This window comes from Balaenoptera physalus (assembly GCF_965194825.1).
Source record: "Balaenoptera physalus genome assembly, chromosome: 6".
Classification (NCBI taxonomy): Eukaryota; Metazoa; Chordata; class Mammalia; order Artiodactyla; family Balaenopteridae; genus Balaenoptera; species Balaenoptera physalus.
In genome coordinates, this window is record NC_138885.1 from 2,376,310 (window position 1) to 2,401,336 (window position 25,027).

Here is a 25,027-nt window from a genome sequence, read left to right on the forward strand (position 1 = left end):
CAGTCTTTTCCCGTTTGGAACTCTGGATTCTTGTAGCCTCGGAGCTGTTTGCGAAACCCTAGGAAGGCCCAGCTTCTACTCACTGCAGGCACCAACGAGGAGGACACTAGTATGTTCCCCCAGAGAAACAGCTGCTTGCAAGTTTCGAGGGAGGCTTCTCAGGTGCCCATGGTGTCCCGTTTGTTTCCCTTCGTAGCTCCCATCCTGCAGGTACTTATGCTGGGTGCTAACAAGGGTAGGTGGCTCTGCCGACAAAAGCAGCCTTTTCCCTTAGGAAGCTTGGATTCTAGTGTCTCAGGGGCTGCTTGCCAAACCTTGAAGTTGCCCCGGTTCTAGGCACCGCAGGTACGCTTGCGTAGCAAACGAGCACTTTCCCCCGAGAAACCGGGTTCCTGCCACGTTGGAGGAGAGTTAATTCTGCAGACCTCGTTCCTCCTGGAAAAGCGAAATGCCACCCTGAGACTCAGGGTAGTGCCTAAGTTTCTACTGGGGAAGCTCTGCGTGCCTCGGTTTCCATGAGGTCTCCACCGTTGTTGTGCTTCAGTGGGACGCGAGGATAGCTTCAGGACTCCAAGCACTCTGGCCTCTGCACCGTTTCCCATGCTTCGACACGCATCCCCCCAACGTCTCCTCTCTGCTTGCTGAGCAGCAAGCAGCCGTGTGGTTTTCGGAATACTTCTTGCATGCACAGCCCAAGGCGGCACACTGCTCTCTCTCTTCCTTCGGAAACCTAGGTTACCACCGCTTGTTCCAGCTCACGAAGACAGTCAGAGACGGTCTCATGTGCTGGGTAACGTGGACTGAGTGAGGACAAGGGCCCTACCTGCACTCAGAAAAACACTCTGCTCAGCCTTCCATCCAGCAGCTCACAACGCCTGGCTCGTTGGTTTAGCAGGATGTCTATGTGAGGTCCAAGCTGAGCAAAGAGCACATTTCCTCCTTTACCCTGCTAGGCCCCGAAGAGGTAGAGCCAACTAGGCCACGCTCAGGCCAGCACTCCTTGACGGATCTTGCCACACTTCGAAGCCTGCACAGTAAAAGGTACTTAGCGACGTTACCAGGGTTTCGCCATGCTCTCCTTCGGCAGCTCCACTACTGCAGGACTCATGTTAGCTCTCAACTAGGATAAGTGGCCCTGCTTCCCAAAGCAGTCTTTTCCCCTTTGGAAATCTGGATTCTTGTAGCCTCGGAGCTGTTTGCGAAACCCTAGGAAGGCCCAGCTTCTACTCACTGCAGGCACCAACGAGGAGGAAACGAGTATGTTCCCCCGGAGAAACAGGCTGCTTGCAAGTGTCGAGGGGAGCTTCTCAGGTGCCCAGTGTGTCCCGTTTGTTTCCCTTCGCAGCTCCCATCCTGCAGGTACTTATGCTGGGTGCTAACAAGGGTAGGTGGCTCTGCCGACAAAAGCAGCCTTTTCCCTTTGGAAGCTTGGATTCTAGTGTCTCAGGGGCTGCTTGCCAAACCTTGAGTTGCCCAGGTTCTAGGCACCGCAGGTACGCTTGCCTAGCAAACGAGAACTTTCCCCCGAGAAACCGGGTTCCTGCCACGTTGGAGGAGAGTTAATTCTTCAGACCTCGTTCCTCCTGGGAAAGCGAAATGCCACCCTGAACCTCAGGGTAGTGCCTAAGTTTCCACCGGGCAAGCTCTGCGTTCCTCGGTTTCCATGAGGTCTCCACAGTTGTTGTGCTTCAATGGAGTGCGAGGATAGCTTTCAGGACTCCATACACTCTGCCCTCCGCACCGTTTGCCATGTTACCACTTGGATCCCCCCCAAGTCTCTGCAGTACCTGCTGAGCAACAAGCAGCCGTGTAGGTACTTCGGAACACTTCTTGCATGCACAGCCCAAGGCAGCACACTGCTCTCTCTCTTCCTTTGGAAACGTAGGTTTCCGCAGCTTGTCCCAGCTTACGAAGACAGAAGAGCCGGTCTAATATGCTAGGTAACGTGGACTCAGTGAGGACAAAGGCCTACCTGCACTCAGAAAAACACTCTGCTCAGCCTTACATCCAGGAGCTCACACCGACTGGCTCGTTGGTTTAGCAGGACGTCTATGTGAGGTCCAAGCTGAGCAAAGAGCACAATTCCTCCTTTAGCCTGGTAGGCCCCAGAAGAGGTAGAGCCAACTAGGCCTCGCTCAGGCCAGCCCTCCTTGAGGGATCTTGTCCCACTACAAAGCCTGCACAGTAAAAGTTCCTTAGCGAAGTTCCCAGGGTTTCGCCATGGTCTCCCTCGGCAGCTCCACTACTGCAGGGACTCATGTTTGCTGTGAACTAGGATAGGTGGCCCTGCTTCCAAAAGCAGTCTTTTCCCCTTTGGAAATCTGGATTCTTTTAGCCTCGGAGCTGTTTGCGAAACCCTAGGAAGGCCCAGCTTCTACTCACTGCAGGCCCCTACGAGGAGGAAACGAGTATGTTTCCCCGGAGAAACAGGCTGCTTGCAAGTGTCGAGGGGAGCTTCTCAGGTGCCCAGTGTGTCCCGTTTGTTTCCCTTCGCAGCTCCCATCCTGCAGGTACTTATGCTGGGGGCTTTCAAAGGAATGTGGCTCTGCCGACAAAAGCAGCCTTTTCCCTTTGGAAGCTTGGATTCTAGTGTCTCAGGGATGCTTGCCAGACCTTGAAGTTTCCCGGGTTTTAGCCTACGCAGGTACGCTTGTGTAGCAAACGAGCACTTTCCCCCGAGAAACCGGGTCCCTGCCACGTTGGAGGAGAGTTAATTCTGCAGACCTCGTTCCTCCTGGGAAAGCGAAATGCCACCCTGAGCCTCAGGGTAGTGCCTAAGTTTCCACCGGACAAGCTCTGCGTGCCTCGGTTTCCATGAGGTCTCCACAGTTTTGTACTCAATGGAGAACGAGGATAGCTTTCAGGACTCCATACACTCTGCCCACCGCACCGTTTCCCATGCTACCTCTTGGACCCCGCCCCCCCCACGTCTTTACAGTGCCTGCTGAACAACAAGCAGCCGTGTAAGTTCTTCGGAACAATTCTTGCATGCACAGCCCTAGGCAGCACACTGCTCTCTCTCTTCCTTTGGAAACCTAGGTTGCCGCAGCTCGTCCCAGCTTACGAAGACAGTCAGAGCCGATCTAATGTGCTAGGTAACGTGGACTCAGCGAGGACAAGGGCCCTACCTGCACTCAGAAAAGCACTCTGCTCAGCCTTCCATCCAGGAGCTCACACCGCCTGGTTCGTTGGTTTAGCAGGACGTCTATGTGAGGTCCAAGCTGAGCAAAGAGCACAATTCCTCCTTTACCCTGCTAGGCCCCGGATGAGGTAAAGTTAACTATGCCTCGCTCAGGCCAGCCCTCCATGAGGGATCTTGCCACACTTATAAGCCTGAGATTAAAAGCTACTTAGCGAGGTCCACAGGGTTTCGCCAAGCTCTCCCTCGGCAGCTTCACTACTGCAGGACTCAAGTTTGCTCTCAACTAGGATAAGTGGCCCTGCTTCCAAAAGCAGTCTTTTCCCGTTTGGAACTCTGGATTCTTGTAGCCTCGGAGCTGTTTGCGAAACCCTAGGAAGGCCCAGCTTCTACTCACTGCAGGCACCAACGAGGAGGACACTAGTATGTTCCCCCAGAGAAACAGCTGCTTGCAAGTTTCGAGGGAGGCTTCTCAGGTGCCCATGGTGTCCCGTTTGTTTCCCTTCGTAGCTCCCATCCTGCAGGTACTTATGCTGGGTGCTAACAAGGGTAGGTGGCTCTGCCGACAAAAGCAGCCTTTTCCCTTAGGAAGCTTGGATTCTAGTGTCTCAGGGGCTGCTTGCCAAACCTTGATGTTGCCCCGGTTCTAGGCACCGCAGGTACGCTTGCGTAGCAAACGAGCACATTCCCCCGAGAAACCGGGTTCCTGCCACGTTGGAGGAGAGTTAATTCTGCAGACCTCGTTCCTCCTGGAAAAGCGAAATGCCACCCTGAGACTCAGGGTAGTGCCTAAGTTTCTACTGGGCAAGCTCTGCGTGCCTCGGTTTCCATGAGGTCTCCACCGTTGTTGTGCTTCAGTGGAACGCGAGGATAGCTTCAGGACTCCAAGCACTCTGGCCTCTGCACCGTTTCCCATGCTTCGACACGCATCCCCCCAACGTCTCCTCTCTGCTTGCTGAGCAGCAAGCAGCCGTGTGGTTTTCGGAATACTTCTTGCATGCACAGCCCAAGGCGGCACACTGCTCTCTCTCTTCCTTCGGAAACCTAGGTTACCACCGCTTGTTCCAGCTCACGAAGACAGTCAGAGACGGTCTCATGTGCTGGGTAACGTGGACTGAGTGAGGACAAGGGCCGTACCTGCACTCAGAAAAACACTCTGCTCAGCCTTCCATCCAGGAGCTCACAACGCCTGGCTCGTTGGTTTAGCAGGATGTCTATGTGAGGTCCAAGCTGAGCAGAGAGCACATTTCCTCCTTTACCCTGCTAGGCCCCGAAGAGGTAGAGCCAACTAGGCCACGCTCAGGCCAGCCCTCCTTGAGGGATCTTGCCACACTTCGAAGCCTGCACAGTAAAAGGTACTTAGCGACGTTACCAGGGTTTCGCCATGCTCTCCTTCGGCAGCTCCACTACTGCAGGACTCATGTTAGCTCTCAACTAGGATAAGTGGCCCTGCTTCCAAAAGCAGTCTTTTCCCCTTTGGAAATCTGGATTCTTGTAGCCTCGGAGCTGTTTGCGAAACCCTAGGAAGGCCCAGCTTCTACTCACTGCAGGCACCAACGAGGAGGAAACGAGTATGTTCCCCCGGAGAAACAGGCTGCTTGCAAGTGTCGAGGGGAGCTTCTCAGGTGCCCAGTGTGTCCCGTTTGTTTCCCTTCGCAGCTCCCATCCTGCAGGTACTTATGCTGGGTGCTAACAAGGGTAGGTGGCTCTGCCGACAAAAGCAGCCTTTTCCCTTTGGAAGCTTGGATTCTAGTGTCTCAGGGGCTGCTTGCCAAACCTTGATGTTGCCCAGATTCTAGGCACCGCAGGTACGCTTGCCTAGCAAACGAGAACTTTCCCCCGAGAAACCGGGTTCCTGCCACGTTGGAGGAGAGTTAATTCTTCAGACCTCGTTCCTCCTGGGAAAGCGAAATGCCACCCTGAGCCTCAGGGTAGTGCCTAAGTTTCCACCGGGCAAGCTCTGCGTTCCTCGGTTTCCATGAGGTCTCCACAGTTGTTCTGCTTCAATGGAGTGCGAGGATAGCTTTCAGGACTCCATACACTCTGCCCTCCGCACCGTTTGCCGTGTTACCACTTGGATCCCCCCCAAGTCTCTGCAGTACCTGCTGAGCAACAAGCAGCCGTGTAGGTATTTCGGAACACTTCTTGCATGCACAGCCCAAGGCAGCACACTGCTCTCTCTCTTCCTTTGGAAACGTAGGTTTCCGCAGCTTGTCCCAGCTTACGAAGACCGAAGAGCCGGTTTAATATGCTAGGTAACGTGGACTCAGTGAGGACAAAGGCCTACCTGCACTCAGAAAAACACTCTGCTCAGCCTTCCATCCAGGAGCTCACACCGACTGGCTCGTTGGTTTAGCAGGACGTCTATGTGAGGTCCAAGATGAGCAAAGAGCACAATTCCTCCTTTAGCCTGGTAGGCCCCAGAAGAGGTAGAGCCAACTAGGCCTCGCTCAGGCCAGCCCTCCTTGAGGGATCTTGTCCCACTACAAAGCCTGCACAGTAAAAGGTCCTTAGCGAAGTTCCCAGGGTTTCGCCATGGTCTCCCTCGGCAGCTCCACTACTGCAGGGACTCATGCTTGCTGTGAACTAGGATAGGTGGCCCTGCTTCCAAAACCTGTCTTTTCCCATTTGGAAATCTGGGTTCTTTTAGCCTCGGAGCTGTTTGCGAAACCCTAGGAAGGCCCAGCTTCTACTCACTGCAGGCCCCTACGAGGAGGAAACGAGTATGTTTCCCCGGAGAAACAGGCTGCTTGCAAGTGTCGAGGGGAGCTTCTCAGGTGCCCAGTGTGTCCCGTTTGTTTCCCTTCGCAGCTCCCATCCTGCAGGTACTTATGCTGGGGGCTTTCAAAGGAATGTGGCTCTGCCGACAAAAGCAGCCTTTTCCCTTTGGAAGCTTGGATTCTAGTGTCTCAGGGATGCTTGCCAGACCTTGAAGTTTCCCGGGTTTTAGCCTACGCAGGTACGCTTGTGTAGCAAACGAGCACTTTCCCCCGAGAAACCGGGTCCCTGCCACGTTGGAGGAGAGTTAATTCTGCAGACCTCGTTCCTCCTGGGAAAGCGAAATGCCACCCTGAGCCTCAGGGTAGTGCCTAAGTTTCCACCGGACAAGCTCTGCGTGCCTCGGTTTCCATGAGGTCTCCACAGTTTTGTGCTCAATGGAGAACGAGGATAGCTTTCAGGACTCCATACACTCTGCCCACCGCACCGTTTCCCATGCTACCTCTTGGACCCCGCCCCCCCCACGTCTTTACAGTGCCTGCTGAACAACAAGCAGCCGTGTAAGTTCTTCGGAACAATTCTTGCATGCACAGCCCTAGGCAGCACACTGCTCTCTCTCTTCCTTTGGAAACCTAGGTTGCCGCAGCTCGTCCCAGCTTACGAAGACAGTCAGAGCCGATCTAATGTGCTAGGTAACGTGGACTCAGTGAGGACAAGGGCCCTACCTGCACTCAGAAAAGCACTCTGCTCAGCCTTCCATCCAGGAGCTCACACCGCCTGGTTCGTTGGTTTAGCAGGACGTCTATGTGAGGTCCAAGCTGAGCAAAGAGCACAATTCCTCCTTTACCCTGCTAGGCCCCGGATGAGGTAAAGTTAACTATGCCTCGCTCAGGCCAGCCCTCCATGAGGGATCTTGCCACACTTATAAGCCTGAGATTAAAAGCTACTTAGCGAGGTCCACAGGATTTCGCCAAGCTCTCCCTCGGCAGCTTCACTACTGCAGGACTCAAGTTTGCTCTCAACTAGGATAAGTGGCCCTGCTTCCAAAAGCAGTCTTTTCCCGTTTGGAACTCTGGATTCTTGTAGCCTCGGAGCTGTTTGCGAAACCCTAGGAAGGCCCAGCTTCTACTAACTGCAGGCACCAACGAGGAGGACACTAGTATGTTCCCCCAGAAAAACAGCTGCTTGCAAGTTTCGGGGGAGGCTTCTCAGGTGCCCAAGGTGTCCCGTTTGTTTCCCTTCGTAGCTCCCATCCTGCAGGTACTTATGCTGGGTGCTAACAAGGGTAGGTGGCTCTGCCGACAAAAGCAGCCTTTTCCCTTAGGAAGCTTGGATTCTAGTGTCTCAGGGGCTGCTTGCCAAACCTTGATGTTGCCCCGGTTCTAGGCACCGCAGGTACGCTTGCGTAGCAAACGAGCACTTTCCCCCGAGAAACCGGGATCCTGCCACGTTGGAGGAGAGTTAATTCTGCAGACCTCGTTCCTCCTGGAAAAGCGAAATGCCACCCTGAGACTCAGGGTAGTGCCTAAGTTTCTACTGGGCAAGCTCTGCGTGCCTCGGTTTCCATGAGGTCTCCACCGTTGTTGTGCTTCAGTGGAACGCGAGGATAGCTTCAGGACTCCAAGCTCTCTGGCCTCTGCACCGTTAACCATGCTTCGACACGCATCCCCCCAACGTCTCCTCTCTGCTTGCTGAGCAGCAAGCAGCCGTGTGGTTTTCGGAATACTTCTTGCATGCACAGCCCAAGGCGGCACACTGCTCTCTCTCTTCCTTCGGAAACCTAGGTTACCACCGCTTGTTCCAGCTCACGAAGACAGAGACGGTCTCATGTGCTGGGTAACATGGACTGAGTGAGGACAAGGGCCCTACCTGCACTCAGAAAAACACTCTGCTCAGCCTTCCATCCAGGAGCTCACAACGCCTGGCTCGTTGGTTTAGCAGGATTTCTATGGGAGGTCCAAGCTGAGCAAAGAGCACATTTCCTCCTTTACCCTGCTAGGCCCCGAAGAGGTAGAGCCAACTAGGCCACGCTCAGGCCAGCCCTCCTTGAGGGATCTTGCCACACTTCGAAGCCTGCACAGTAAAAGGTACTTAGCGACGTTACCAGGGTTTCGCCATGCTCTCCTTCGGCAGCTCCACTACTGCAGGACTCATGTTAGCTCTCAACTAGGATAAGTGGCCCTGCTTCCCAAAGCAGTCTTTTCCCCTTTGGAAATCTGGATTCTTGTAGCCTCGGAGCTGTTTGCGAAACCCTAGGAAGGCCCAGCTTCTACTCACTGCAGGCACCAACGAGGAGGAAACGAGTATGTTCCCCCGGAGAAACAGGCTGCTTGCAAGTGTCGAGGGGAGCTTCTCAGGTGCCCAGTGTGTCCCGTTTGTTTCCCTTCGCAGCTCCCATCCTGCAGGTACTTATGCTGGGTGCTAACAAGGGTAGGTGGCTCTGCCGACAAAAGCAGCCTTTTCCCTTTGGAAGCTTGGATTCTAGTGTCTCAGGGGCTGCTTGCCAAACCTTGATGTTGCCCAGGTTCTAGGCACCGCAGGTACGCTTGCCTAGCAAACGAGAACTTTCCCCCGAGAAACCGGGTTCCTGCCACGTTGGAGGAGAGTTAATTCTTCAGACCTCGTTCCTCCTGGGAAAGCGAAATGCCACCCTGAGCCTCAGGGTAGTGCCTAAGTTTCCAACGGGCAAGCTCTGTGTTCCTCGGTTTCCATGAGGTCTCCACAGTTGTTGTGCTTCAATGGAGTGCGAGGATAGCTTTCAGGACTCCATACACTCTGCCCTCCGCACCGTTTGCCGTGTTACCACTTGGATCCCCCCCAAGTCTCTGCAGTACCTGCTGAGCAACAAGCAGCCGTGTAGGTATTTCGGAACACTTCTTGCATGCACAGCCCAAGGCGGCACACTGCTCTCTCTCTTCCTTTGGAAACGTAGGTTTCCGCAGCTTGTCTCAGCTTACGAAGACCGAAGAGCCGGTTTAATATGCTAGGTAACGTGGACTCAGTGAGGACAAAGGCCTACCTGCACTCAGAAAAACACTCTGCTCAGCCTTCCATCCAGGAGCTCACACCGACTGGCTCGTTGGTTTAGCAGGACGTCTATGTGAGGTCCAAGATGAGCAAAGAGCACAATTCCTCCTTTAGCCTGGTAGGGCCCAGAAGAGGTAGAGCCAACTAGGCCTCGCTCAGGCCAGCCCTCCTTGAGGGATCTTGTCCCACTACAAAGCCTGCACAGTAAAAGGGCCTTAGCGAAGTTCCCAGGGTTTCGCCATGGTCTCCCTCGGCAGCTCCACTACTGCAGGGACTCATGCTTGCTGTGAACTAGGATAGGTGGCCCTGCTTCCAAAAGCAGTCTTTTCCCATTTGGAAATCTGGATTCTTTTAGCCTCGGAGCTGTTTGCGAAACCCTAGGAAGGCCCAGCTTCTACTCACTGCAGGCCCCTACGAGGAGGAAACGAGTATGTTTCCCCGGAGAAACAGGCTGCTTGCAAGTGTCGAGGGGAGCTTCTCAGGTGCCCAGTGTGTCCCGTTTGTTTCCCTTCGCAGCTCCCATCCTGCAGGTACTTATGCTGGGGGCTTTCAAAGGAATGTGGCTCTGCCGACAAAAGCAGCCTTTTCCCTTTGGAAGCTTGCATTCTAGTGTCTCAGGGATGCTTGCAGACCTTGAAGTTTCCCGGGTTTTAGCCTACGCAGGTACGCTTGTGTAGCAAACGAGCACTTTCCCCCGAGGAACCGGGTCCCTGCCACGTTGGAGGAGAGTTAATTCTGCAGACCTCGTTCCTCCTGGGAAAGCGAAATGCCACCCTGAGCCTCAGGGTAGTGCCTAAGTTTCCACCGGGCAAGCTCTGCGTGCCTCGGTTTCCATGAGGTCTCCACAGTTTTGTGCTCAATGGAGAACGAGGATAGCTTTCAGGACTCCATACACTCTGCCCTCCGCACCGTTTCCCATGCTACCTCTTGGACCCCGCCCCCCCCCACGTCTTTACAGTGCCTGCTGAACAACAAGCAGCCGTGTAAGTTCTTCGGAACCCTTCTTGCATGCACAGCCCTAGGCAGCACACTGCTCTCTCTCTTCCTTTGGAAACCTAGGTTGCCGCAGCTCGTCCCAGCTTACGAAGACAGTCAGAGCCGATTTAATGTCTAGGTAACGTGGACTCAGTGAGGACAAGGGCCCTACCTGCACTCAGAAAAGCACTCTGCTCAGCCTTCCATCCAGGAGCTCACACCGCCTGGTTCGTTGGTTTAGCAGGACGTCTATGTGAGGTCCAAGCTGAGCAAAGAGCACAATTCCTCCTTTACCCTGCTAGGCCCCGGATGAGGTAAAGTTAACTATGCCTCGCTCAGGCCAGCCCTCCATGAGGGATCTTGCCACACTTATAAGCCTGAGATTAAAAGCTACTTAGCGAGGTCCACAGGATTTCGCCAAGCTCTCCCTCGGCAGCTTCACTACTGCAGGACTCAAGTTTGCTCTCAACTAGGATAAGTGGCCCTGCTTCCAAAAGCAGTCTTTTCCCGTTTGGAACTCTGGATTCTTGTAGCCTCGGAGCTGTTTGCGAAACCCTAGGAAGGCCCAGCTTCTACTCACTGCAGGCACCAACGAGGAGGACACTAGTATGTTCCCCCAGAGAAACAGCTGCTTGCAAGTTTCGAGGGAGGCTTCTCAGGTGCCCATGGTGTCCCGTTTGTTTCCCTTCGTAGCTCCTATCCTGCAGGTACTTATGCTGGGTGCTAACAAGGGTAGGTGGCTCTGCCGACAAAAGCAGCCTTTTCCCTTAGGAAGCTTGGATTCTAGTGTCTCAGGGGCTGCTTGCCAAACCTTGAAGTTGCCCCGGTTCTAGGCACCGCAGGTACGCTTGCGTAGCAAACGAGCACTTTCCCCCGAGAAACCGGTTTCCTGCCACGTTGGAGGAGAGTTAATTCTGCAGACCTCGTTCCTCCTGGAAAAGCGAAATGCCACCCTGAGACTCAGGGTAGTGCCTAAGTTTCTACTGGGCAAGCTCTGCGTGCCTCGGTTTCCATGAGGTCTCCACCGTTGTTGTGCTTCAGTGGAACGCGAGGATAGCTTCAGGACTCCAAGCACTCTGGCCTCTGCACCGTTTCCCATGCTTCGACACGCATCCCCCCAACGTCTCCTCTCTGCTTGCTGAGCAGCAAGCAGCCGTGTGGTTTTCGGAATACTTCTTGCATGCACAGCCCAAGGCGGCACACTGCTCTCTCTCTTCCTTCGGAAACCTAGGTTACCACCGCTTGTTCCAGCTCACGAAGACAGTCAGAGACGGTCTCATGTGCTGGGTAGCGTGGACTGAGTGAGGACAAGGGCCCTACCTGCACTCAGAAAAACACTCTGCTCAGCCTTCCATCCAGGAGCTCACAACGCCTGGCTCGTTGGTTTAGCAGGATGTCTATGTGAGGTCCAAGCTGAGCAAAGAGCACAATTCCTCCTTTACCCTGCTAGGCCCCGAAGAGGTAGAGCCAACTAGGCCTCGCTCAGGCCAGCCCTCCTTGAGGGATCTTGCCACACTTCGAAGCCTGCACAGTAAAAGGTACTTAGCGACGTTACCAGGGTTTCGCCATGCTCTCCTTCGGCAGCTCCACTACTGCAGGACTCATGTTAGCTCTCAACTAGGATAAGTGGCCCTGCTTCCCAAAGCAGTCTTTTCCCCTTTGGAAATCTGGATTCTTGTAGCCTCGGAGCTGTTTGCGAAACCCTAGGAAGGCCCAGCTTCTACTCACTGCAGGCACCAACGAGGAGGAAACGAGTATGTTCCCCCGGAGAAACAGGCTGCTTGCAAGTGTCGAGGGGAGCTTCTCAGGTGCCCAGTGTGTCCCGTTTGTTTCCCTTCGCAGCTCCCATCCTGCAGGTACTTATGCTGGGTGCTAACAAGGGTAGGTGGCTCTGCCGACAAAAGCAGCCTTTTCCCTTTGGAAGCTTGGATTCTAGTGTCTCAGGGGCTGCTTGCCAAACCTTGATGTTGCCCAGGTTCTAGGCACCGCAGGTACGCTTGCCTAGCAAACGAGAACTTTCCCCCGAGAAACCGGGTTCCTGCCACGTTGGAGGAGAGTTAATTCTTCAGACCTCGTTCCTCCTGGGAAAGCGAAATGCCACCCTGAGCCTCAGGGTAGTGCCTAAGTTTCCACCGGGCAAGCTCTGCGTTCCTCGGTTTCCATGAGGTCTCCACAGTTGTTGTGCTTCAATGGAGTGCGAGGATAGCTTTCAGGACTCCATACACTCTGCCCTCCGCACCGTTTGCCGTGTTACCACTTGGATCCCCCCCAAGTCTCTGCAGTACCTGCTGAGCAACAAGCAGCCGTGTAGGTATTTCGGAACACTTCTTGCATGCACAGCCCAAGGCAGCACACTGCTCTCTCTCTTCCCTTGGAAACGTAGGTTTCCGCAGCTTGTCCCAGCTTACGAAGACCGAAGAGCCGGTTTATTATGCTAGGTAACGTGGACTCAGTGAGGACAAAGGCCTACCTGCACTCAGAAAAACACTCTGCTCAGCCTTCCATCCAGGAGCTCACACCGACTGGCTCGTTGGTTTAGCAGGACGTCTATGTGAGGTCCAAGATGAGCAAAGAGCACAATTCCTCCTTTAGCCTGGTAGGCCCCAGAAGAGGTAGAGCCAACTAGGCCTCGCTCAGGCCAGCCCTCCTTGAGGGATCTTGTCCCACTACAAAGCTTGCACAGTAAAAGGGCCTTAGCGAAGTTCCCAGGGTTTCGCCATGGTCTCCCTCGGCAGCTCCACTACTGCAGGGACTCATGCTTGCTGTGAACTAGGATAGGTGGCCCTGCTTCCAAAAGCAGTCTTTTCCCATTTGGAAATCTGGATTCTTTTAGCCTCGGAGCTGTTTGCGAAACCCTAGGAAGGCCCAGCCTCTACTCACTGCAGGCCCCTACGAGGAGGAAACGAGTATGTTTCCCCGGAGAAACAGGCTGCTTGCAAGTGTCGAGGGGAGCTTCTCAGGTGCCCAGTGTGTCCCGTTTGTTTCCCTTCGCAGCTCCCATCCTGCAGGCACTTATGCTGGGGGCTTTCAAAGGAATGTGGCTCTGCCGACAAAAGCAGCCTTTTCCCTTTGGAAGCTTGGATTCTAGTGTCTCAGGGATGCTTGCAGACCTTGAAGTTTCCCGGGTTTTAGCCTACGCAGGTACGCTTGTGTAGCAAACGAGCACTTTCCCCCGAGAAACCGGGTCCCTGCCACGTTGGAGGAGAGTTAATTCTGCAGACCTCGTTCCTCCTGGGAAAGCGAAATGCCACCCTGAGCCTCAGGGTAGTGCCTAAGTTTCCACCGGGCAAGCTCTGCGTGCCTCGGTTTCCATGAGGTCTCCACAGTTTTGTGCTCAATGGAGAACGAGGATAGCTTTCAGGACTCCATACACTCTGCCCTCCGCACCGTTTCCCATGCTACCTCTTGGACCCCGCCCCCCCCCCCACGTCTTTACAGTGCCTGCTGAACAACAAGCAGCCGTGTAAGTTCTTCGGAACCCTTCTTGCATGCACAGCCCTAGGCAGCACACTGCTCTCTCTCTTCCTTTGGAAACCTAGGTTGCCGCAGCTCGTCCCAGCTTACGAAGACAGTCAGAGCCGATCTAATGTCTAGGTAACGTGGACTCAGTGAGGACAAGGGCCCTACCTGCACTCAGAAAAGCACTCTGCTCAGCCTTCCATCCAGGAGCTCACACCGCCTGGTTCGTTGGTTTAGCAGGACGTCTATGTGAGGTCCAAGCTGAGCAAAGAGCACAATTCCTCCTTTACCCTGCTAGGCCCCGGATGAGGTAAAGTTAACTATGCCTCGCTCAGGCCAGCCCTCCATGAGGGATCTTGCCACACTTATAAGCCTGAGATTAAAAGCTACTTAGCGAGGTCCACAGGGTTTCGCCAAGCTCTCCCTCGGCAGCTTCACTACTGCAGGACTCAAGTTTGCTCTCAACTAGGATAAGTGGCCCTGCTTCCAAAAGCAGTCTTTTCCCGTTTGGAACTCTGGATTCTTGTAGCCTCGGAGCTGTTTGCGAAACCCTAGGAAGGCCCAGCTTCTACTCACTGCAGGCACCAACGAGGAGGACACTAGTATGTTCCCCCGGAGAAACAGCTGCTTGCAAGTTTCGAGGGAGGATTCTCAGGTGCCCATGGTGTCCCGTTTGTTTCCCTTCGTAGCTCCCATCCTGCAGGTACTTATGATGGGGGCTTTCAAAGGAATGTGGCTCTGCCGACAAAAGCAGCCTTTTCCCTTTGGAAGCTTGGATTCTAGTGTCTCAGGGATGCTTGCCAGACCTTGAAGTTTCCCGGGTTTTAGCCTACGCAGGTACGCTTGTGTAGCAAACGAGCACTTTCCCCCGAGAAACCGGGTCCCTGCCACGTTGGAGGAGAGTTAATTCTGCAGACCTCGTTCCTCCTGGGAAAGCGAAATGCCACCCTGAGCCTCAGGGTAGTGCCTAAGTTTCCACCGGGCAAGCTCTGCGTGCCTCGTTTTCCATGAGGTCTCCACAGTTGTTGTGCTTCAATGGAGTGCGAGGATAGCTTTCAGGACTCCATACACTCTGCCCTCCGCACCGTTTGCCATGTTACCACTTGGATCCCCCCCTAGTCTCTGCAGTACCTGCTGAGCAACAAGCAGCCGTGTAGGTACATCGGAACACTTCTTGCCTGCACAGCCCAAGGCAGCACACTGCTCTCTCTCTTTCTTTGGAAACGTAGGTTTCCGCAGCTTCTCCCAGCTTACGAAGACCGAAGAGCCGGTCTAATATGCTAGGTAACGTGGACTCAGTGAGGACAAAGGCCTACCTGCACTCAGAAAAACACTCTGCTCAGCCTTCCATCCAGGAGCTCACACCGACTGGCTCGTTGGTTTAGCAGGATGTCTATGTGAGGTCCAAGCTGAGCAAAGAGCACAATTCCTCCTTTAGCCTGGTAGGCCCCAGAAGAGGTAGAGCCAACTAGGCTTCGCTCAGGCCAGCCCTCCTTGAGGGATCTTGTCCCACTACAAAGCCTGCACAGTAAAAGGGCCTTAGCGAAGTTCCCAGGGTTTCGCCATGGTCTCCCTCGGCAGCTCCACTACTGCAGGGACTCATGTTTGCTGTGAACTAGGATAGGTGGCCCTGCTTCCAAAAACAGTCTTTTCCCCTTTGGAAATCTGGATTCTTTTAGCCTCGGAGCTGTTTGCGAAACCCTAGGAAGGCCCAGCTTCTACTCACTGCAGGCACCTACGAGGAGGAAACGAGTATGTTTCCCCGGAGAAACAGGCTGCTTGCAAGTGTCGAGGGGAGCTTCTCAGGTGCCCAGTGTGTCCCGTTTGTTTCCCTTCGCAGCTCCCATCCTGCAGGTACTTATGCTGGGGGCTTTCAAAGGAATGTGGCTCTGCCGACAAAAGCAGCCTTTTCCCTTTGGAAGCTTGGATTCTAGTGTCTCAGGGATGCTTGCCAGACCTTGAAGTTTCCCGGGTTTTAGCCTACGCAGGTACGCTTGTGTAGCAAACGAGCACTTTCCCCCGAGAAACCGGGTCCCTGCCACGTTGGAGGAGAGTTAATTCTTCAGACCTCGTTCCTCCTGGGAAAGCGAAATGCCACCCTGAGCCTCAGGGTAGTGCCTAAGTTTCCAACGGGCAAGCTCTGTGTTCCTCGGTTTCCATGAGGTCTCCACAGTTGTTGTGCTTCAATGGAGTGCGAGGATAGCTTTCAGGACTCCATACACTCTGCCCTCCGCACCGTTTGCCGTGTTACCACTTGGATCCCCCCCAAGTCTCTGCAGTACCTGCTGAGCAACAAGCAGCCGTGTAGGTATTTCGGAACACTTCTTGCATGCACAGCCCAAGGCGGCACACTGCTCTCTCTCTTCCTTTGGAAACGTAGGTTTCCGCAGCTTGTCTCAGCTTACGAAGACCGAAGAGCCGGTTTAATATGCTAGGTAACGTGGACTCAGTGAGGACAAAGGCCTACCTGCACTCAGAAAAACACTCTGCTCAGCCTTCCATCCAGGAGCTCACACCGACTGGCTCGTTGGTTTAGCAGGACGTCTATGTGAGGTCCAAGATGAGCAAAGAGCACAATTCCTCCTTTAGCCTGGTAGGGCCCAGAAGAGGTAGAGCCAACTAGGCCTCGCTCAGGCCAGCCCTCCTTGAGGGATCTTGTCCCACTACAAAGCCTGCACAGTAAAAGGGCCTTAGCGAAGTTCCCAGGGTTTCGCCATGGTCTCCCTCGGCAGCTCCACTACTGCAGGGACTCATGCTTGCTGTGAACTAGGATAGGTGGCCCTGCTTCCAAAAGCAGTCTTTTCCCATTTGGAAATCTGGATTCTTTTAGCCTCGGAGCTGTTTGCGAAACCCTAGGAAGGCCCAGCTTCTACTCACTGCAGGCCCCTACGAGGAGGAAACGAGTATGTTTCCCCGGAGAAACAGGCTGCTTGCAAGTGTCGAGGGGAGCTTCTCAGGTGCCCAGTGTGTCCCGTTTGTTTCCCTTCGCAGCTCCCATCCTGCAGGTACTTATGCTGGGGGCTTTCAAAGGAATGTGGCTCTGCCGACAAAAGCAGCCTTTTCCCTTTGGAAGCTTGCATTCTAGTGTCTCAGGGATGCTTGCAGACCTTGAAGTTTCCCGGGTTTTAGCCTACGCAGGTACGCTTGTGTAGCAAACGAGCACTTTCCCCCGAGGAACCGGGTCCCTGCCACGTTGGAGGAGAGTTAATTCTGCAGACCTCGTTCCTCCTGGGAAAGCGAAATGCCACCCTGAGCCTCAGGGTAGTGCCTAAGTTTCCACCGGGCAAGCTCTGCGTGCCTCGGTTTCCATGAGGTCTCCACAGTTTTGTGCTCAATGGAGAACGAGGATAGCTTTCAGGACTCCATACACTCTGCCCTCCGCACCGTTTCCCATGCTACCTCTTGGACCCCGCCCCCCCCCACGTCTTTACAGTGCCTGCTGAACAACAAGCAGCCGTGTAAGTTCTTCGGAACCCTTCTTGCATGCACAGCCCTAGGCAGCACACTGCTCTCTCTCTTCCTTTGGAAACCTAGGTTGCCGCAGCTCGTCCCAGCTTACGAAGACAGTCAGAGCCGATTTAATGTCTAGGTAACGTGGACTCAGTGAGGACAAGGGCCCTACCTGCACTCAGAAAAGCACTCTGCTCAGCCTTCCATCCAGGAGCTCACACCGCCTGGTTCGTTGGTTTAGCAGGACGTCTATGTGAGGTCCAAGCTGAGCAAAGAGCACAATTCCTCCTTTACCCTGCTAGGCCCCGGATGAGGTAAAGTTAACTATGCCTCGCTCAGGCCAGCCCTCCATGAGGGATCTTGCCACACTTATAAGCCTGAGATTAAAAGCTACTTAGCGAGGTCCACAGGATTTCGCCAAGCTCTCCCTCGGCAGCTTCACTACTGCAGGACTCAAGTTTGCTCTCAACTAGGATAAGTGGCCCTGCTTCCAAAAGCAGTCTTTTCCCGTTTGGAACTCTGGATTCTTGTAGCCTCGGAGCTGTTTGCGAAACCCTAGGAAGGCCCAGCTTCTACTCACTGCAGGCACCAACGAGGAGGACACTAGTATGTTCCCCCAGAGAAACAGCTGCTTGCAAGTTTCGAGGGAGGCTTCTCAGGTGCCCATGGTGTCCCGTTTGTTTCCCTTCGTAGCTCCTATCCTGCAGGTACTTATGCTGGGTGCTAACAAGGGTAGGTGGCTCTGCCGACAAAAGCAGCCTTTTCCCTTAGGAAGCTTGGATTCTAGTGTCTCAGGGGCTGCTTGCCAAACCTTGAAGTTGCCCCGGTTCTAGGCACCGCAGGTACGCTTGCGTAGCAAACGAGCACTTTCCCCCGAGAAACCGGTTTCCTGCCACGTTGGAGGAGAGTTAATTCTGCAGACCTCGTTCCTCCTGGAAAAGCGAAATGCCACCCTGAGACTCAGGGTAGTGCCTAAGTTTCTACTGGGCAAGCTCTGCGTGCCTCGGTTTCCATGAGGTCTCCACCGTTGTTGTGCTTCAGTGGAACGCGAGGATAGCTTCAGGACTCCAAGCACTCTGGCCTCTGCACCGTTTCCCATGCTTCGACACGCATCCCCCCAACGTCTCCTCTCTGCTTGCTGAGCAGCAAGCAGCCGTGTGGTTTTCGGAATACTTCTTGCATGCACAGCCCAAGGCGGCACACTGCTCTCTCTCTTCCTTCGGAAACCTAGGTTACCACCGCTTGTTCCAGCTCACGAAGACAGTCAGAGACGGTCTCATGTGCTGGGTAGCGTGGACTGAGTGAGGACAAGGGCCCTACCTGCACTCAGAAAAACACTCTGCTCAGCCTTCCATCCAGGAGCTCACAACGCCTGGCTCGTTGGTTTAGCAGGATGTCTATGTGAGGTCCAAGCTGAGCAAAGAGCACAATTCCTCCTTTACCCTGCTAGGCCCCGAAGAGGTAGAGCCAACTAGGCCTCGCTCAGGCCAGCCCTCCTTGAGGGATCTTGCCACACTTCGAAGCCTGCACAGTAAAAGGTACTTAGCGACGTTACCAGGGTTTCGCCATGCTCTCCTTCGGCAGCTCCACTACTGCAGGACTCATGTTAGCTCTCAACTAGGATAAGTGGCCCTGCTTCCCAAAGCAGTCTTTTCCCCTTTGGAAATCTGGATTCTTGTAGCCTCGGAGCTGTTTGCGAAACCCTAGGAAGGCCCAGCTTCTACTCACTGCAGGCACCAACGAGGAGGAAACGAGTATGTTCCCCCGGAGAAACAGGCTGCTTGCAAGTGTCGAGGGGAGCTTCTCAGGTGCCCAGTGTGTCCCGTTTGTTTCCCTTCGCAGCTCCCATCCTGCAGGTACTTATGCTGGGTGCTAACAAGGGTAGGTGGCTCTGCCGACAAAAGCAGCCTTTTCCCTTTGGAAGCTTGGATTCTAGTGTCTCAGGGGCTGCTTGCCAAACCTTGATGTTGCCCAGGTTCTAGGCACCGCAGGTACGCTTGCCTAGCAAACGAGAACTTTCCCCCGAGAAACCGGGTTCCTGCCACGTTGGAGGAGAGTTAATTCTTCAGACCTCGTTCCTCCTGGGAAAGCGAAATGCCACCCTGAGCCTCAGGGTAGTGCCTAAGTTTCCACCGGGCAAGCTCTGCGTTCCTCGGTTTCCATGAGGTCTCCACAGTTGTTGTGCTTCAATGGAGTGCGAGGATAGCTTTCAGGACTCCATACACTCTGCCCTCCGCACCGTTTGCCGTGTTACCACTTGGATCCCCCCCAAGTCTCTGCAGTACCTGCTGAGCAACAAGCAGCCGTGTAGGTATTTCGGAACACTTCTTGCATGCACAGCCCAAGGCAGCACACTGCTCTCTCTCTTCCCTTGGAAACGTAGGTTTCCGCAGCTTGTCCCAGCTTACGAAGACCGAAGAGCCGGTTTATTATGCTAGGTAACGTGGACTCAGTGAGGACAAAGGCCTACCTGCACTCAGAAAAACACTCTGCTCAGCCTTCCATCCAGGAGCTCACACCGACTGGCTCGTTGGTTTAGCAGGACGTCTATGTGAGGTCCAAGATGAGCAAAGAGCACAATTCCTCCTTTAGCCTGGTAGGCCCCAGAAGAGGTAGAGCCAACTAGGCCTCGCTCAGGCCAGCCCTCCTTGAGGGATCTTGTCCCACTACAAAGCTTGCACAGTAAAAGGGCCTTAGCGAAGTTCCCAGGGTTTCGCCATGGTCTCCCTCGGCAGCTCCACTACTGCAGGGACTCATGCTTGCTGTGAACTAGGATAGGTGGCCCTGCTTCCAAAAGCAGTCTTTTCCCATTTGGAAATCTGGATTCTTTTAGCCTCGGAGCTGTTTGCGAAACCCTAGGAAGGCCCAGCTTCTACTCACTGCAGGCCCCTACGAGGAGGAAACGAGTATGTTTCCCCGGAGAAACAGGCTGCTTGCAAGTGTCGAGGGGAGCTTCTCAGGTGCCCAGTGTGTCCCGTTTGTTTCCCTTCGCAGCTCCCATCCTGCAGGCACTTATGCTGGGGGCTTTCAAAGGAATGTGGCTCTGCCGACAAAAGCAGCCTTTTCCCTTTGGAAGCTTGGATTCTAGTGTCTCAGGGATGCTTGCAGACCTTGAAGTTTCCCGGGTTTTAGCCTACGCAGGTACGCTTGTGTAGCAAACGAGCACTTTCCCCCGAGAAACCGGGTCCCTGCCACGTTGGAGGAGAGTTAATTCTGCAGACCTCGTTCCTCCTGGGAAAGCGAAATGCCACCCTGAGCCTCAGGGTAGTGCCTAAGTTTCCACCGGGCAAGCTCTGCGTGCCTCGGTTTCCATGAGGTCTCCACAGTTTTGTGCTCAATGGAGAACGAGGATAGCTTTCAGGACTCCATACACTCTGCCCTCCGCACCGTTTCCCATGCTACCTCTTGGACCCCGCCCCCCCCCCACGTCTTTACAGTGCCTGCTGAACAACAAGCAGCCGTGTAAGTTCTTCGGAACCCTTCTTGCATGCACAGCCCTAGGCAGCACACTGCTCTCTCTCTTCCTTTGGAAACCTAGGTTGCCGCAGCTCGTCCCAGCTTACGAAGACAGTCAGAGCCGATCTAATGTCTAGGTAACGTGGACTCAGTGAGGACAAGGGCCCTACCTGCACTCAGAAAAGCACTCTGCTCAGCCTTCCATCCAGGAGCTCACACCGCCTGGTTCGTTGGTTTAGCAGGACGTCTATGTGAGGTCCAAGCTGAGCAAAGAGCACAATTCCTCCTTTACCCTGCTAGGCCCCGGATGAGGTAAAGTTAACTATGCCTCGCTCAGGCCAGCCCTCCATGAGGGATCTTGCCACACTTATAAGCCTGAGATTAAAAGCTACTTAGCGAGGTCCACAGGGTTTCGCCAAGCTCTCCCTCGGCAGCTTCACTACTGCAGGACTCAAGTTTGCTCTCAACTAGGATAAGTGGCCCTGCTTCCAAAAGCAGTCTTTTCCCGTTTGGAACTCTGGATTCTTGTAGCCTCGGAGCTGTTTGCGAAACCCTAGGAAGGCCCAGCTTCTACTCACTGCAGGCACCAACGAGGAGGACACTAGTATGTTCCCCCAGAGAAACAGCTGCTTGCAAGTTTCGAGGGAGGCTTCTCAGGTGCCCATGGTGTCCCGTTTGTTTCCCTTCGTAGCTCCCATCCTGCAGGTACTTATGCTGGGTGCTAACAAGGGTAGGTGGCTCTGCCGACAAAAGCAGCCTTTTCCCTTAGGAAGCTTGGATTCTAGTGTCTCAGGGGCTGCTTGCCAAACCTTGAAGTTGCCCCGGTTCTAGGCACCGCAGGTACGCTTGCGTAGCAAACGAGCACTTTCCCCCGAGAAACCGGGTCCCTGCCACGTTGGAGGAGAGTTAATTCTGCAGACCTCGTTCCTCCTGGGAAAGCGAAATGCCACCCTGAGCCTCAGGGTAGTGCCTAAGTTTCCACTCGGCAAGCTCTGCGTGCCACGGTTTCCATGAGGTCTCCACCGTTGTTGTGCTTCAGTGGAACGCGAGGATAGCTTCAGGACTCCAAGCACTCTGGCCTCTGCACCGTTTCCCATGCTACGACACGCATCCCCCCAACGTCTCCTCTCTGCTTTCTGAGCAGCAAGCAGCCGTGTGGTTTTCGGAATACTTCTTGCATGCACAGCCCAAGGCGGCACACTGCTCTCTCTCTTCCTTCGGAAACCTAGGTTACCACCGCTTGTTCCAGCTCACGAAGACAGTCAGAGACGGTCTCATATGCTGGGTTACGAGGACTGAGTGAGGACAAGGGCCCTACCTGCACTCAGAAAAACACTCTGCTCAGTCTTCCATCCAGGAGCTCACAACGCCTGGCTCGTTGGTTTAGCAGGATGTCTATGTGAGGTCCAAGCTGAGCAAAGAGCACAATTCCTCCTTTACCCTGCTAGGCCCCGAAGAGGTAGAGCCAACTAGGCCTCGCTCAGGCCAGCCCTCCTTGAGGGATCTTGCCACACTTCGAAGCCTGCACAGTAAAAGGTACTTAGCGACGTTACCAGGGTTTCGCCATGCTCTCCTTCGGCAGCTCCACTACTGCAGGACTCACGTTAGCTCTCAACTAGGATAAGTGGCCCTGCTTCCCAAAGCAGTCTTTTCCTCTTTGGAAATCTGGATTCTTGTAGCCTCGGAGCTGTTTGCGAAACCCTAGGAAGGCCCAGCTTCTACTCACTGCAGGCACCAACGAGGAGGAAACGAGTATGTTCCCCCGGAGAAACAGGCTGCTTGCAAGTGTCGAGGGGAGCTTCTCAGGTGCCCAGTGTGTCCCGTTTGTTTCCCTTCGCAGCTCCCATCCTGCAGGTTCTTATGATGGGGGCTTTCAAAGGAATGTGGCTCTGCCGACAAAAGCAGCCTTTTCCCTTTGGAAGCTTGGATTCTAGTGTCTCAGGGATGCTTGCCAGACCTTGAAGTTTCCCGGGTTTTAGCCTACGCAGGTACGCTTGTGTAGCAAACGAGCACTTTCCCCCGAGAAACCGGGTCCCTGCCACGTTGGAGGAGAGTTAATTCTGCAGACCTCGTTTCTCCTGGGAAAGCGAAATGCCACCCTGAGCCTCAGGGTAGTGCCTAAGTTTCCACCGGGCAAGCTCTGCGTGCCTCGTTTTCCATGAGGTCTCCACAGTTGTTGTGCTTCAATGGAGTGCGAGGATAGCTTTCAGGACTCCATACACTCTGCCCTCCGCACCGTTTGCCATGTTACCACTTGGATCCCCCCCTAGTCTCTGCAGTACCTGCTGAGCAACAAGCAGCCGTGTAGGTACATCGGAACACTTCTTGCCTGCACAGCCCAAGGCAGCACACTGCTCTCTCTCTTTCTTTGGAAACGTAGGTTTCCGCAGCTTCTCCCAGCTTACGAAGACCGAAGAGCCGGTCTAATATGCTAGGTAACGTGGACTCAGTGAGGACAAAGGCCTACCTGCACTCAGAAAAACACTCTGCTCAGCCTTCCATCCAGGAGCTCACACCGACTGGCTCGTTGGTTTAGCAGGATGTCTATGTGAGGTCCAAGCTGAGCAAAGAGCACAATTCCTCCTTTAGCCTGGTAGGCCCCAGAAGAGGTAGAGCCAACTAGGCTTCGCTCAGGCCAGCCCTCCTTGAGGGATCTTGTCCCACTACAAAGCCTGCACAGTAAAAGGGCCTTAGCGAAGTTCCCAGGGTTTCGCCATGGTCTCCCTCGGCAGCTCCACTACTGCAGGGACTCATGTTTGCTGTGAACTAGGATAGGTGGCCCTGCTTCCAAAAACAGTCTTTTCCCCTTTGGAAATCTGGATTCTTTTAGCCTCGGAGCTGTTTGCGAAACCCTAGGAAGGCCCAGCTTCTACTCACTGCAGGCACCTACGAGGAGGAAACGAGTATGTTTCCCCGGAGAAACAGGCTGCTTGCAAGTGTCGAGGGGAGCTTCTCAGGTGCCCAGTGTGTCCCGTTTGTTTCCCTTCGCAGCTCCCATCCTGCAGGTACTTATGCTGGGGGCTTTCAAAGGAATGTGGCTCTGCCGACAAAAGCAGCCTTTTCCCTTTGGAAGCTTGGATTCTAGTGTCTCAGGGATGCTTGCCAGACCTTGAAGTTTCCCGGGTTTTAGCCTACGCAGGTACGCTTGTGTAGCAAACGAGCACTTTCCCCCGAGAAACCGGGTCCCTGCCACGTTGGAGGAGAGTTAATTCTGCAGACCTCGTTCCTCCTGGGAAAGCGAAATGCCACCCTGAGCCTCAGGGTAGTGCCTAAGTTTCCACCGGGCAAGCTCTGCGTGCCTCGGTTTCCATGAGGTCTCCACAGTTTTGTGCTCAATGGAGAACGAGGATAGCTTTCAGGACTCCATACACTCTGCCCTCCGCACCGTTTCCCATGCTACCTCTTGGACCCCGCCCCCCCCACGTCTTTACAGTGCCTGCTGAACAACAAGCAGCCGTGTAAGTTCTTTGGAACACTTCTTGCATGCACAGCCCTAGGCAGCACACTGCTCTCTCTCTTCCTTTGGAAACCTAGGTTGCCGCAGCTCGTCCCAGCTTACGAAGACAGTCAGAGCCGATCTAATGTGCTAGGTAACGTGGACTCAGTGAGGACAAGGGCCCTACCTGCACTCAGAAAAGCACTCTGCTCAGCCTTCCATCCAGGAGCTCACACCGCCTGGTTCGTTGGTTTAGCAGGACGTCTATGTGAGGTCCAAGCTGAGCAAAGAGCACAATTCCTCCTTTACCCTGCTAGGCCCCGGATGAGGTAAAGTTAACTATGCCTCGCTCAGGCCAGCCCTCCATGAGGGATCTTGCCACACTTATAAGCCTGAGATTAAAAGCTACTTAGCGAGGTCCACAGGATTTCGCCAAGCTCTCCCTCGGCAGCTTCACTACTGCAGGACTCAAGTTTGCTCTCAACTAGGATAAGTGGCCCTGCTTCCAAAAGCAGTCTTTTCCCGTTTGGAACTCTGGATTCTTGTAGCCTCGGAGCTGTTTGCGAAACCCTAGGAAGGCCCAGCTTCTACTCACTGCAGGCACCAACGAGGAGGACACTAGTATGTTCCCCCAGAGAAACAGCTGCTTGCAAGTTTCGAGGGAGGCTTCTCAGGTGCCCATGGTGTCCCGTTTGTTTCCCTTCGTAGCTCCCATCCTGCAGGTACTTATGCTGGGTGCTAACAAGGGTAGGTGGCTCTGCCGACAAAAGCAGCCTTTTCCCTTAGGAAGCTTGGATTCTAGTGTCTCAGGGGCTGCTTGCCAAACCTTGATGTTGCTCCGGTTCTAGGCACCGCAGGTACGCTTGCGTAGCAAACGAGCACTTTCCCCCGAGAAACCGGGTTCCTGCCACGTTGGAGGAGAGTTAATTCTGCAGACCTCGTTCCTCCTGGAAAAGCGAAATGCCACCCTGAGACTCAGGGTAGTGCCTAAGTTTCTACTGGGCAAGCTCTGCGTGCCTCGGTTTCCATGAGGTCTCCACCGTTGTTGTGCTTCAGTGGAACGCGAGGATAGCTTCAGGACTCCAAGCACTCTGGCCTCTGCACCGTTTCCCATGCTTCGACACGCATCCCCCCAACGTCTCCTCTCTGCTTGCTGAGCAGCAAGCAGCCGTGTGGTTTTCGGAATACTTCTTGCATGCACAGCCCAAGGCGGCACACTGCTCTCTCTCTTCCTTTGGAAACGTAGGTTTCCGCAGCTTGTCCCAGCTTACGAAGACAGAAGAGCCGGTCTAATATGCTAGGTAACGTGGACTCAGTGAGGACAAAGGCCTACCTGCACTCAGAAAAACACTCTGCTCAGCCTTCCA